We start from the raw sequence: 14740 nt of genomic DNA on the forward strand, positions 1-14740 counted from the left end.
GTGTAGAAATAAAACTCTACGTTTACGGTTACATGGATTTTGTTTTCGGATGAATTTATATTTCTATATTAATTGGTGGATTTGGTATCTTATAGGTACAAATCAAAAATTAGGTGTCCAGGAAGCAAAAATGATCAAAGAGTAAGAAAAGATTTGCAATTAGGAAAATAAAATCAAATTAGAAGAGAGAATCCTCGAACATCTTTGGTAGTGTCCATGAAGTCGAGCATAACTTTCTCATCCGGACTCCAAATCAACTGGTTCAGGCGGCATTAGAAAGCTATTCATCTGGCTACAAAAATTCCAAATTCGGACTCGAACATGGTCAAAATTGGATTCCAAAAGCGATCATCAAAATACGTACTACAGTTCGAGGACATGAATGCGCATCAAGAAACGTGCGCAAAAACAATCGCTAGAAAAGATATTGTAACACCCCATAATTTATGCTTATAGGTTTCCTTTAAGAGATTATTGTACTTAATAATGAGATTTGGGGCTGATGTGTTATTATATGATAATTTTGGGGCATAAGCATAATAATTCTATAATTATAAAACTTGGCAGCCAAGTTTATGACTGGGGGATAAGTATAATAAATATTTTTATAAACTTGGCAATCAAGTTTATGACTTGGCAATCCCCGATTAAATACGTCTCTCGTCTTCTCTCTTTCTCTATCCTCTCTCTTTCTCTCTCGCCTACTCTCTCCTTTTCTCTCTCGGTTCTTGGCTGAATTCGAGAAATTAATTGAAGAAAATTCGAATTCAAGAAGGGGTTTGAAGAAGTGAGGTATATGAAACAAATTTGAGGTTGGAATTGCAAATCCCCAATTCGAATTATTGGCAGAATTAGGGCTGCGTGAAGGAGGCTCTATCAAGGGGCTATTATGATCAGATCGCCTCCGGTGGTGGTCGCATCAGATGATTGGCGGTGGTGGCCGGAATCCGACGAAGAAGACAAGCTGTCTTAGAATCGGATTTCAGCTTTTGGTCCTTCGAAGAATTAATTGCTCGGAGGCCTTAGAGGTTGAATATTGACGATCAGGACACACGGTTAGAAACCTTGAGATGTTAGCCTTCCATTGGTGTTGGAGCTCGGTAGTATTAATCGGCGGTGGTTGCCGGAATTGGGCAAGAAGTTCAGCCCGCTCGCCGGAACCTTGAAGGAAATAGTATTTGCTGCCGCACCTGTTTTCGGAGCAGAATTTGGAGGGTTTGGAGTGAGAATTTGGGAATCATTCCTTCACAAAACTCGTAGAGGACCTCGAAAACTATTGGTAAGTGTAAAATTGTATCGAGTTAGAGTATGTTTTGAAGCTGATTAGAGGTCCGAATTAAGTGGCGGTAAATCGGTAAAAACAGGGCAGTTTTGAATATTCTTCTTACGAGGCCGTTTTTGCTATGTTGAGCTAATAATTTGGGCTGTGTATCTTCTGAGAACTTGTAGTTTACATTTTAAGATTCAATTTGGTGTATTATTTGGACAATTTGGATAATTTTACAAATAGTTATGAATTTTACAATAAGCTGTACCAGAAATAATCTTTCCAAAATCCCGGCAGTTCTGTAATGCTGGTTTGAGGCTGTTTCTGCTATTTTCGGTTCAGAATTTGGGACTAAAGCCTTTTGTGAACTCGTAGGATTTTCGGTTAGCTTTGATTTGACGTATCATGTGATCAATTTGGATTAGCGTGCTAATTTTTATGATTTTTCAAACAAACTGTGCCAATAACGAATTTTCCAAAAACTTGGCAGTTTCATGTACTCATCTTCCGGGGCTGTTATTACTGTGTTAGGTCGATAATTTGGGCTCAGGGTCTTCAGTAAACCTGTAGACACTGATGTTAGCTATAATCCGATATATCGTTTAGGTTATTCGGATAAGTAAGGTGATCGTCACGATTGTTCGAATAAGCTGTGGCAGCAAGACATTCGTAACAAATGTTTCAAGAAATTGACTATGTGATATAGTGGAATAATACGATTATATTAGCATTTGGAATCTTGTTAAGCGATGAATATGTTTATAGGTGTCGAGCGTACTAAAGCTCTCATTCAAGACTTGAGCATGACTCGAGAATAAGGTGTTCTTATAGCACTTGCATTGGACTTCAGGTGAGGATCCCTATCCCTTGTCTATTCTTTCTGGAAAAACAAAATATATGCCGAGCACTCGTATCGTTCGGTTTATTATTGTTATTACTCGTCGTTTAAATTCAATATATATCTATTGTTGCCTATGTTGTGAACTAATTTGATTTCCGAGAATTATTAATTCTTGAGTTATTGAAATCCTTGATGAATTCGAAATCCTCATCATGGAACTTAATAAGTTCTCATCTTGATTCGGGAATTATTTCAATAATTTCTCATCCCGATTCTTTAACTACTCAATCGAGCTCTTATATCGATTCTTGAATAATTTGAAGTTTCAGTCCAATTCTCTATCAATTGTGAATCGTTTCACTTATTGACTTGTATACTAGTTGGAACCACTTCTATTATGATTCATTAAATCATTTGATTTGTTTCTACAGTGGTTCAATGAACGTAAATCGTTCTTTTCCCGACTCTTGGACCATTTAGGATTATTGTGTTTATCCATTAAATCATTCGTTTCGTACCTATTGAGAATTTGATGGATCGTTCATATTTTGACTTCTCATTGATCCTTTGAAACCACTTTTCTTTCGAGCTATACAACTACGGATTCTATTTTAACCGTAGACTATTTTTGATTGAGATCCATCTTCGTCAATTCTTATACGATCTTGAATTGTGGTCACTATCTTATTGAAACCATTGATCGTACCCTTCTTGACTTGGGATTTTGTGACCACAAGATATTATCACTTGTTATTGGAATCCCACAATCGTTGAACTGTGATATTGGTTCTTTCCAAAGTGGAATTCATTATTGGGATTCAAAATGTAAATTGAGATAGTCGGAAGCATATCCGTATCTCTATATTATTGATTCCTTTGGGGACGCCCTAAGGATAATTGACAAGTTGGGCCCGGGGCTGTTCGAAAAAGACTGCTGGGTGGTATTGGGCCGACGGTGGATGGTCTCTTCGACAGTACCCATATTGGATCTAGACCATTGGCATAGTTGGAGGTTAACTGTGCTGATGGATGGATCGGCATGCGCCCGGGCATGCCTATTGATCGATTAGCAGGGTCATTCCCTGATCGGTGTTATAAGGTAGTAACGGCTAAGGGAGTTACAAGGCAGGTACACGTACATGAACAAAATTGTTACCATGGGAATCTCCATGGTCTCATGTTTGATACCGAAATTTTTATCGTGGGAATCTCCACGAAATTCATAATTGATATCCGGGAATTACCCGTTGAATATTGTTCTTTACCTGTACATATTGATTGTATTGTTTATTCTGATCGTACTGTTGTGCCTTATACTTTGGCCTCTTATTCCTTATCGAACGATCATTCTCTAGATGGTCCAATTCCAACTCCAATTCCAACTCTAATTCCTTGAACGCTTATATTGTGATTATTATTTGATTCGACTGTTTTTCCCTCGTACTCCTCACTAAGTCCACTTGGACTTACTCTATTTATTTTCCTTCTTATTCTCAGTGGCAGGTGCATTAGTGGACGATTATGTTGAAGGCTCTTAGGAGTAAAGTTATTCAAAGATTTTAGAAAGTTTAATCTAGTGTTGTGTTTAAGAATGATTGTAATTCGAGAACTATGAATACGAGATTAGTTGTGGCATTTGGTTGTCACGTGTATTTGATATTATTGTTGTATTAATTAGTAGTCATAGTATTCATTTAAAAAAAAAACAAAAAAAAAAAAAAAAGAGTACAGTGTATTTCGGTAGTGGGCGTCACAGGTGGTATCAGAGCTTGGGTTGGGTACCCGAGCGACGCCGGATATAGATCCTTGGAAATTGTAGAAATTTAAAGGCTGGGTTTAGACTCTTGGATGTTAGAGAGCTCTGAATTTATGTTTGAAATTGAGGTTATTGACAGTAAGTCAACATTCAGTATTAGAGGTATTGAGAAGGTATTTTGACGTCTATTATCGATATAGATAGAGATAAATATTCCATATTAATATCCTACCATCAATCCTAGGTCTCGACATGTTATTTGGACTCGGTTTATCGTGTTTGTTTGAGGTTTAGATGGACTTCGCAAGCATGAAAGTTTATTCTAGCCGAGAGAGAACGGTCCATTCAAGAATGGCAAGTTGTTCGTGCCTTATTTTTAACGCAAATATTGACGAAATCCATAGGAGTTCAGAAGAAAGACTAGTAATTCCTGGTGTGTTTGCTCAATAAATCTAAGGATAATATCTAAAGACAAGAGAAATCCATCTTACGTGCTTCTCCTCAAATGAATTGATCATGAATTCATTATATTTAAGTTAGCTAAACAGAGACTTTGTCTATGTTCTTAGTTCTTTTGGCCACATCCAATTGCTATTATCAATAACAAGTGAGGTTTCTCAACCCCTTTGAATATTCTATCGTTTGTCTTATCTATATTTTACGAGTTTCTATTCTATTCTTCTACCGGCTACTTTTTCTTACCTACTTTCATAGATTTTTATTTCGTTCGACATTGATTCAACTCTTATGAGATTTCTAATCTCGTTTCAATTCGGATATACCTTTCGTCAAACTACTCATTCCTTTGAGTACTATTTCACTTGATTTGTCTTACCTTAATCTCGTTTTCATATATAATCTAGGGTGAGTCAAATGCGAGAGAGTTCATTTACTCGATTCTTTTGAATCCGTTCATTTACTCGATTTTTTTATCATTTTATTGAATCCAATTTCGTTTCATTGCTCTATGTGGAATCTTCCATTATGGCATAAGAAAACCATATTCTGTTAGATCAAACTCTTATGAGATTTCTATTCTCATTCGTTCCGATTACACTCTTGTGAAATTCCTTATTTCATTTAAATCTGGTTATACCTTTTGTTAGATTTCTCATTTCTTTAAGAACTCTATCACTCGACTCGGCTCACCTGAATCTCGTTTTCATCCTTTCTCAAGGATGAACCGAATTTTCCGAAAGTTTCTCTATTCAATTCTTTTATCTTCCATTGAATATTATTTTTCTTCTTTGCTATGTGGGGAATCTTTTATTCTTGTGCGAGTAACTCCACATTTATTCTCCCTCTCGCATTGATTCTTCATAAGATGATGTACAGTTTAAACTTCATTGTTGATCGTAATTGATTTTTCTATTCTAGTTTCAATACTTTATAGTCTTGGTTACCAACTTTTCTTGAGGTTTCCAATTCTTGAATATATCATCTCGATTATTGATCATGAGTAAGATTCCTCATCCTACTTAAACATATTATGATTTTGATTCCATATTATTCAAGGTTTCTTATTCCCTTGAACACCTTATGATTCGACTTTCTACATCACCTTGTATTATTCAAGTTCTATTATCGATCATGATCATTGATAATTCCGCGCAAGCTTTGAACCTTCCATTTTACGATGTCATGTCTTAAGATTTCTTTAGTATGCCTCTACTGAAATCCAATCTTAGATTGTTTCAGCAACTATTCTATTTGATGGTGCAAATTTTTCATGTACCAATTGTCGATCAAAGTTTGCGATCCTTTGTTTTCTATTCTGGACTTGTCCTTAAAAGTTTGTATAGTTATATGTTGAATCGATAAAGTTTGTCCACTCTTGAGATATTTTGAGCTATTTGAATTATTGATTCTATTCATCGAGACACATCATAGAAGAATGCTATGTTGTGAGGGCCATCTCTTAAACCTAATGGACAAAGTACTGCATGGCGAGAGCCATCTTTTCTCATCAAGCTACCTTTAGAATTGCGATTTCTGATAGTTCATCTATATCTTGATCTATGGTTATCAGTTATTTGTGGTTCTCATCAGGCAATATCATGATCCAAACACTACGTGTGGATGGGTTTAAAGTACTTACACCGTAGAGGATTGTACCAAATCGAAATCAAGGAGATAAAGAACGACTGCAAGAATGTGATGTATAGTCTGAGCTAGAATAAAGGCGAAGGTTGTGATCAACTTCAGTCATATGATTGGGTCGAAATAATGCATCGTCGACATTATGGACATAGTGTATACAATATTCCGACGATGATTAGAGCGTATATAGTATTGAAGAATGGAATTGAGATTAAGTCATCCAAGACGTTAAAGTAGTGTGTTGAAAGAACTTAAGGTTGCTCATTGTCCGCGATTAATAAGAGAGTTCTGTACGATAGGAATTTATTTTATTTGCGATAGCGGAACCACCGGGATATCTGTAAACACCCGACACTTAATTTTAGAAGTATAGCTCCCTGAATCAACAATCGTTGACTTGCTATTCAAAATTACCTTACTTGCAAGTTGGAGGTTAACTGTGCTGATGGATGGATCGGCATGCGCCCGGGCATGCCTATTGATCGATTAGCAGGGTCATTCCCTGATCGGTGTTATAAGGTAGTAACGGCTAAGGGAGATACAAGGCAGTACCTTGTACAGGTACAGGTACATGAACAAAATTGTTACCATGGGAATCTCCATGGTCTCATGTTTGATACCGAAATTTTTATCGTGGGAATCTCCACGAAATTCATAATTGATATCCGGGAATTACCCGTTGAATATTGTTCTTTACCTGTACATATTGATTGTATTGTTTATTCTGATCGTACTGTTGTGCCTTATACTTTGGCCTCTTATTCCTTATCGAACGATCATTCTCTAGATGGTCCAATTCCAACTCCAATTCCAACTCTAATTCCTTGAACGCTTATATTGTGATTATTATTTGATTCGACTATTTTTCCCTCGTACTCCTCACTAAGTCCACTTGGACTTACTCTCTTTATTTTCCTTCTTATTCTCAGTGGCAGGTGCATTAGTGGACGATTATGTTGAAGGCTCTTAGGAGTAAAGTTATTCAATGATTTTAGAAAGTTTAATCTAGTGTTGTGTTTAAGAATGATTGTAATTCGAGAACTATGAATACGAGATTAGTTGTGGCATTTGGTTGTCAAGTGTATTTGATATTATTGTTGTATTAATTAGTAGTCATAGTATTCATTTCAAAAAAAACAAAAAAAAAAAAAAAAGAGTACAGTGTATTTCGGTAGTGGGCGTCACAGATACGGACACAAGTAAAAGTACAAAAGCATGCACAAAAGTACTCACAAAAAAATGCATTCGCAAAAAGGATCATGAAAACACAAACTACAATCGTAGGACATTAATACAAATCAACAAACACGCACAAAGACACTCGCTCAAATGGACATGCACAAACGTACATGTAAAAAGACATGCGCAAAAGTGCATTCGCTACAACGTTCTTAAAAACGCGTACTACAATACTAGAACTTTAATACGCATCAACAAACAACAGCAAAAACACTAGATAAAAAAGATACAGTGGAGTGTAGAAATAAAACTCTACCTTTACGTTTACGTGGATTTTTCTTCGGATTAATTTATATTTCTATATTAATTGGTGGATTTGGTATCTTATAGGTACAAATCGAAAATTAGGTGTCCAGGAATAAAAAATGATCAAAGAGTAAGAAAAGAGTTGCAATTAGGAAAATAAAATCAAATTAGAAGAGAGAATCCCTGAACATCTTTCGTAGTGTCCACGAAGTCGAGCATAACTTTCTCATCCGGACTCCAAATCAACTGATTCTAGCGGCATAACAAAGCTATTTCAGCTTGCTACAATTTCTGTCTAACGGCAAAATTCCAAATTCGAACTCAAGCATTGTCAAAATTGGATTCCAAAAGCGATCATGAAAATACGTACTACAGTTTGAGGAAATGAATGCGCATCAAGAAACCTGCTCAAAAGCACTCGCTAGAAGAGATACGCACATAAGTAAAAGTACAAAAGCATGCACAAAAGTACTCACGCAAAAATGCATTCGCAAAAAGGATCATGAAAACACAAACTACAATCCTAGGACATTAATACAAATCAACAAACATGCATAAAGACACTCGCTCAAATGGACATGCACAAACGTACATGAAAAAAAATATGCAGAAAAGTGCATTCGCAACAACGTTCTTAAAAACACAAACTACAATACTAGGACATTAATACGCATCAACAAACAACAGCAAAAACACTAGATAAAAAAGATACAGTGGAGTGTAGAAATAAAACTCTACGTTTACGTTTACGTGGATTTTTTTTTTCAGATTAAATTATATTTCTATATTAATTGGTGGACTTGGTATCTTATAGGTACAAATCGAAAATGAGGTGTCCAGGAAGCAAAAATGATCAAAGAGTAAGAAAAAGTTGCAATTAGGAAAATAAATACAAATTAGAATAGAGAATCCCCGAACATCTTTGGTAGTGTCCACGAAGTCGAGCATAACTTTCTCATCCGGACTCCAAATCAACCGGTTCCAACGGCGTTGGAAAGCTATTTCAGCTGGCTACAATTTCTTTCTAACGGCAAAATTCCAAATTCGGACTCGAACATGGTCAAAATTTGATTCCAAAAGCGATCATGAAAATACGTCATATACTTTGAGGACATGAATGCGCATCAAGAAACTTGCACAAAAACAGTCGCTAGAAAAGATACGGACACAAGTAAAAGTACAAAAGCATGCACAAAAGTACTCACGCAGAAGTGCATCCGCAAAAATTATCATGAAAACACAAACTATAATCCTAGGAAATTAATACAAATCAACAAACATGCACAAAGACACTCGCTCAAATGGACATGCACAAACGTACATGTAAAAAGTTATGCGTAAAAGTGCATTCGCAACGATGTTCTTAAAAACACGAACTACAATACTTGGACTTTAATACGCATCAACAACCAACAGCAAAAACACTAGATAAAAAAGATACAGTGGAGTGTAGAACTAAAACTCTACGTTTACGTTTACGTGGATTTTTTTTCGGATTAATTTATATTTCTATAATAATTGGTGGATTTGGTATCTTATAGGTACACATCGAAAATTAGTTGTCCAGGAAGAAAAAATGATCAAAGATTAAGAAAAAAGTTGCAATTAGGAAAATAAATACAAATTAGAAGAGAGAATCCCCGAACATCTTTGGTAGTGTCCACGAAGTCGAGCATAACTTTCTCATCTGGTCTCCAAATCAACCGGTTCCGACGGCGTTGGAAAGCTATTTTAGCTGGCTACTATTTTCTGTTTAACGGCAAAATTCCAAATTCGGACTCGAACATGGTCAAAATTGGATTCCAAAAGCGATCATGAAAATACGTACTACAGTTCGAGGACATGAATGCGCATCAAGAAACCTGCACAAAAGCACTCGCTAAAAGAGATACGCACATAAGTAAAAGTACAAAAGCATGCACAAAATTACTCACGCAAAAATGCATTCGCAAAAAGGATCATAAAAACACAAACTACAATCCTAGGACATTAATACAAATCAACAAACATGCACAAAGAGACTCGCTCAAATGGACATGCACAAACGTACATGTAAAAAGACATTCGCAAAAGTGCATTCGCAAAAACGTTCTTAAAAACACGAACTACAATACTAGGACTTTAATACGCATCAACAAACAACAGCAAGAACACTAGATAAAAAAGTTATAGTGGAGTGTAGAAATAAAACTCTATGTTTACGTTGACGTGGATTTTTCTTCGGATTAATTTATATTTCTATATTAATTGGTGGATTTGGTATCTTATAGGTACAAATCGAAAATTAGGTGTCCATGAAGCAAAAATGATCAAAGAGTAAGAAAAGAATTGCAATTAGGAAAATAAAATCAAATTAGAAGAGGGAATCCTCGAACATCTTTGGTAGTGTCCATGAAGTTGAGCATAACTTTCTCATCCGGACTCCAAATCAACTGGTTCAGGCGGCATTACAAAGCTATTCAGCTGGCTACAAAAATTCCAAAATCGGACTCGAACATGGTCAAAATTGGATTTCAAAAGCGATCATCAAAATACGTACTACAAATCGAGGACATGAATGCGCATCAAGAAACGTGCGCAAAAACAATCGCTAGAAAAGATACGGACACAAGTAAAAGTACAAAAGCATGCACAAAAGTACTCACGCAGAAGTGCATTCGCAAAAATGATCATGAAAACACAAACTATAATCCTAGGAAATTAATACAAATCAACAAACATGCACAAAGACACTCGCTCAAATGGACATGCACAAACGTACATGTAAAAAGTTATGCGTAAAAGTGCATTCGCAACGATGTTCTTAAAAACACGAACTACAATACTTGGACTTTAATACGCATCAACAACCAACAGCAAAAACACTAGATAAAAAAGATACAGTGGAGTGTAGAACTAAAACTCTACGTTTACGTTTACGTGGATTTTTTTTCGGATTAATTTATATTTCTATAATAATTGGTGGATTTGGTATCTTATAGGTACACATCGAAAATTAGTTGTCCAGGAAGAAAAAATGATCAAAGATTAAGAAAAAAGTTGCAATTAGGAAAATAAATACAAATTAGAAGAGAGAATCCCCGAACATCTTTGGTAGTGTCCACGAAGTCGAGCATAACTTTCTCATCTGGTCTCCAAATCAACCGGTTCCGACGGCGTTGGAAAGCTATTTTAGCTGGCTACTATTTTCTGTTCAACGGCAAAATTCCAAATTCGGACTCGAACATGGTCAAAATTGGATTCCAAAAGCGATCATGAAAATACGTACTACAGTTCGAGGACATGAATGCGCATCAAGAAACCTGCACAAAAGCACTCGCTAGAAGAGATACGCACATAGGTAAAAGTACAAAAGCATGCACAAAATTACTCACGCAAAAATGCATTCGCAAAAAGGATCATAAAAACACAAACTACAATCCTAGGACATTAATACAAATCAACAAACATGCACAAAGAGACTCGCTCAAATGGACATGCACAAACGTACATGTAAAAAGACATTCGCAAAAGTGCATTCGCAAAAACGTTCTTAAAAACACGAACTACAATACTAGGACTTTAATACGCATCAACAAACAACAGCAAGAACACTAGATAAAAAAGTTATAGTGGAGTGTAGAAATAAAACTCTATGTTTACGTTGACGTGGATTTTTCTTCGGATTAATTTATATTTCTATATTAATTGGTGGATTTGGTATCTTATAGGTACAAATCGAAAATTAGGTGTCCATGAAGCAAAAATGATCAAAGAGTAAGAAAAGAATTGCAATTAGGAAAATAAAATCAAATTAGAAGAGGGAATCCTCGAACATCTTTGGTAGTGTCCATGAAGTTGAGCATAACTTTCTCATCCGGACTCCAAATCAACTGGTTCAGGCGGCATTACAAAGCTATTCAGCTGGCTACAAAAATTCCAAAATCGGACTCGAACATGGTCAAAATTGGATTTCAAAAGCGATCATCAAAATACGTACTACAAATCGAGGACATGAATGCGCATCAAGAAACGTGCGCAAAAACAATCGCTAGAAAAGATACGGACACAAGTAAAAGTACAAAAGCATGCACAAAAGTACTCACGCAGAAGTGCATTCGCAAAAATGATCATGAAAACACAAACTATAATCCTAGGAAATTAATACAAATCAACAAACATGCACAAAGACACTCGCTCAAATGGACATGCACAAACGTACATGTAAAAAGTTATGCGTAAAAGTGCATTCGCAACGATGTTCTTAAAAACACGAACTACAATACTTGGACTTTAATACGCATCAACAACCAACAGCAAAAACACTAGATAAAAAAGATACAGTGGAGTGTAGAACTAAAACTCTACGTTTACGTTTACGTGGATTTTTTTTCGGATTAATTTATATTTCTATAATAATTGGTGGATTTGGTATCTTATAGGTACACATCGAAAATTAGTTGTCCAGGAAGAAAAAATGATCAAAGATTAAGAAAAAAGTTGCAATTAGGAAAATAAATACAAATTAGAAGAGAGAATCCCCGAACATCTTTGGTAGTGTCCACGAAGTCGAGCATAACTTCCTCATCTGGTCTCCAAATCAACCGGTTCCGACGGCGTTGGAAAGCTATTTTAGCTGGCTACTATTTTCTGTTTAACGGCAAAATTCCAAATTCGGACTCGAACATGGTCAAAATTGGATTCCAAAAGCGATCATGAAAATACGTACTACAGTTCGAGGACATGAATGCGCATCAAGAAACCTGCACAAAAGCACTCGCTAGAAGAGATACGCACATAAGTAAAAGTACAAAAGCATGCACAAAATTACTCACGCAAAAATGCATTCGCAAAAAGGATCATAAAAACACAAACTACAATCCTAGGACATTAATACAAATCAACAAACATGCACAAAGAGACTCGCTCAAATGGACATGCACAAACGTACATGTAAAAAGACATTCGCAAAAGTGCATTCGCAAAAACGTTCTTAAAAACACGAACTACAATACTAGGACTTTAATACGCATCAACAAACAACAGCAAGAACACTAGATAAAAAAGTTATAGTGGAGTGTAGAAATAAAACTCTATGTTTACGTTGACGTGGATTTTTCTTCGGATTAATTTATATTTCTATATTAATTGGTGGATTTGGTATCTTATAGGTACAAATCGAAAATTAGGTGTCCATGAAGCAAAAATGATCAAAGAGTAAGAAAAGAATTGCAATTAGGAAAATAAAATCAAATTAGAAGAGGGAATCCTCGAACATCTTTGGTAGTGTCCATGAAGTTGAGCATAACTTTCTCATCCGGACTCCAAATCAACTGGTTCAGGCGGCATTACAAAGCTATTCAGCTGGCTACAAAAATTCCAAAATCGGACTCGAACATGGTCAAAATTGGATTTCAAAAGCGATCATCAAAATACGTACTACAAATCGAGGACATGAATGCGCATCAAGAAATGTGCGCAAAAACAATCGCTAGAAAAGATACGAACACAAGTAAAAGTACAAAAGCATGCACAAAAGTACTCACGCAGAAGTGCATTCGCAAAAATGATCATGAAAACACAAACTATAATCCTAGGAAATTAATACAAATCAACAAACATGCACAAAGACACTCGCTCAAATGGACATGCACAAACGTACATGTAAAAAGTTATGCGTAAAAGTGCATTCGCAACGATGTTCTTAAAAACACGAACTATAATACTTGGACTTTAATACGCATCAACAACCAACAGCAAAAACACTAGATAAAAAAGATACAGTGGAGTGTAGAACTAAAACTCTATGTTTACGTTTACGTGGATTTTTTTTCGGATGAATTTATATTTCTATAATAATTGGTGGATTTGGTATCTTATAGGTACACATCGAAAATTAGTTGTCTAGGAAGAAAAAATGATCAAAGATTAAGAAAAAAGTTGCAATTAGGAAAATAAATACAAATTAGAAGAGAGAATCCCCGAACATCTTTGGTAGTGTCCACGAAGTCGAGCATAACTTTCTCATCTGGTCTCCAAATCAACCGGTTCCGACGGCGTTGGAAAGCTATTTTAGCTGGCTACTATTTTCTGTTTACCGGCAAAATTCCAAATTCGGACTCGAACATGGTCAAAATTGGATTCCAAAAGCGATCATGAAAATACGTACTACAGTTCGAGGACATGAATGCGCATCAAGAAACCTGCACAAAAGCACTCGCTAGAAGAGATACGCACATAAGTAAAAGTACAAAAGCATGCACAAAATTACTCACGCAAAAATGCATTCGCAAAAAGGATCATAAAAACACAAACTACAATCCTAGGACATTAATACAAATCAACAAACATGCACAAAGAGACTCGCTCAAATGGACATGCACAAACGTACATGTAAAAAGACATTCGCAAAAGTGCATTCGCAAAAACGTTCTTAAAAACACGAACTACAATACTAGGACTTTAATACGCATCAACAAACAACAGCAAGAACACTAGATAAAAAAGTTATAGTGGAGTGTAGAAATAAAACTCTATGTTTACGTTGACGTGGATTTTTCTTCGGATTAATTTATATTTCTATATTAATTGGTGGATTTGGTATCTTATAGGTACAAATCGAAAATTAGGTGTCCATGAAGCAAAAATGATCAAAGAGTAAGAAAAGAATTGCAATTAGGAAAATAAAATCAAATTAGAAGAGGGAATCCTCGAACATCTTTGGTAGTGTCCATGAAGTTGAGCATAACTTTCTCATCCGGACTCCAAATCAACTGGTTCAGGCGGCATTACAAAGCTATTCAGCTGGCTACAAAAATTCCAAAATCGGACTCGAACATGGTCAAAATTGGATTTCAAAAGCGATCATCAAAATACGTACTACAAATCGAGGACATGAATGCGCATCAAGAAACGTGCGCAAAAACAATCGCTAGAAAAGATACGGACACAAGTAAAAGTACAAAAGCATGCACAAAAGTACTCACGCAGAAGTGCATTCGCAAAAATGATCATGAAAACACAAACTATAATCCTAAGAAATTAATACAAATAACCAAACATGCACAAAGACACTCGCTCAAATGGACATGCACAAACGTACATGTAAAAAGTTATGCGTAAAAGTGCATTCGCAACGATGTTCTTAAAAACACGAACTACAATACTTGGACTTTAATACGCATCAACAACCAACAGCAAAAACACTAGATAAAAAAGATACAGTGGAGTGTAGAACTAAAACTCTACGTTTACGTTTACGTGGATTTTTTTTTGGATTAATTTATATTTCTATAATAATTGGTGGATTTGG

At 35.7% G+C, this 14740-nt stretch overlaps 2 long non-coding RNA genes across 2 annotated transcripts; one reads left to right on the top strand and one right to left on the bottom strand.

The window, feature by feature from the left end:
• Positions 1 to 628: 628 nt before the first annotated feature.
• LOC105970588 (uncharacterized) lies at positions 629 to 3999 on the top strand. Its single transcript, XR_016031826.1, has 3 exons — positions 629 to 1279; positions 2033 to 2117; positions 3606 to 3999. It is a non-coding gene; the product is annotated as an uncharacterized LOC105970588 (long non-coding RNA).
• LOC148770135 (uncharacterized) lies at positions 666 to 3863 on the bottom strand. Its single transcript, XR_016031827.1, has 2 exons — positions 2815 to 3863; positions 666 to 2626 (listed from the first exon to the last, which is right to left on the bottom strand). It is a non-coding gene; the product is annotated as an uncharacterized LOC148770135 (long non-coding RNA).
• Positions 4000 to 14740: the final 10741 nt, after the last annotated feature.

The sequence above is a fragment of the Erythranthe guttata genome, chromosome 6 (assembly GCF_056151865.1).
Source record: "Erythranthe guttata isolate IM_541 chromosome 6, IM_541, whole genome shotgun sequence".
Taxonomy (NCBI): Eukaryota; Viridiplantae; Streptophyta; class Magnoliopsida; order Lamiales; family Phrymaceae; genus Erythranthe; species Erythranthe guttata.